This window comes from Choloepus didactylus, chromosome 12, assembly GCF_015220235.1.
Source record: "Choloepus didactylus isolate mChoDid1 chromosome 12, mChoDid1.pri, whole genome shotgun sequence".
NCBI classification, from domain to species: Eukaryota; Metazoa; Chordata; class Mammalia; order Pilosa; family Megalonychidae; genus Choloepus; species Choloepus didactylus.
In genome coordinates, this window is record NC_051318.1 from 71,502,740 (window position 1) to 71,503,666 (window position 927).

At 48.7% G+C, this 927-nt stretch overlaps 1 pseudogene; it reads right to left on the minus strand.

Moving 5' to 3' along the window:
- On the minus strand, positions 1–612 carry LOC119506877 (annotated as a pseudogene).
- Positions 613–927: the final 315 nt, after the last annotated feature.

Genomic DNA, 927 nt, shown 5'->3' on the forward strand with positions numbered 1-927 from the left:
TCATTTAGTCTTTACAGTGGTCTTCTTCCGATAGTGAAGTATTGTAGCTGTTACCCAAACATTTAAAGCCAGCATGATCACAAAATGTGTAAGAACTGTAACATCATTGGTGGTTATTAAAGTTGTTACTATTCTTGTTGCACAAGTGTATGAAGCGAGGCTTCAAGTCAGAACAGTCACAGCTCCCGAGCCCCTTGTCTTCCACAGATACTGGAGTTGAGCAAACCTACTGGCCGCACTAATGCAAGTACATAAATTCATGGCCAGATCTATGATCCACTTCTGCAGAGTGAGGACAAACCAAGGAAGACAAAAATACAGCGAAGCACGGTGCAGCCTGTTTTACATTCCCTTAAAACGAAAGACACAGAGTAGGAGAATGATAGCTCCTGCAATGAGAACAGGATGCTCCAGGTAGGTCAGTAGTGGTAACCATGGTGTCACTGGTACCGGAGAAACACCAGGAACCCCGCCAGCTCCAGAAGTAAAGTCGGGAGGCTGAAGCCCCGCGCGCCCCCGCGCCGCCAGCAGAGCCGAGATTTGCAGCAGCTTGAGGACGGCGCACAAACCCAGGGTGCTCCAGTGGCGGAACCACAGCAGCCCGGTCTCCATGGTGCCCGCCCGGAGCTCAGGGGCCCGGAGCCGCTGGGGGGCCCGGCCGCGGCGAGACTGGGCGCCGCTCCCCTCGCTCTCTATTTTTTGGCAATCATGATGAGCACCACCAGCAACAGTAACCATAGGGACTCCATTTATTAACAACTCATATGGTTTAAAAAGTTTCCATGCATTAACTCATTTACTAGCCCAATAAATTCTTTCCACAACTCTATGAAGTACATGCTGTTTATTACGTTTACCATTTTATATTTGACGACATTAAAACCAACAGTAGTTAACGAACTGTCCAAGGTTACAAGTGGAGTGATA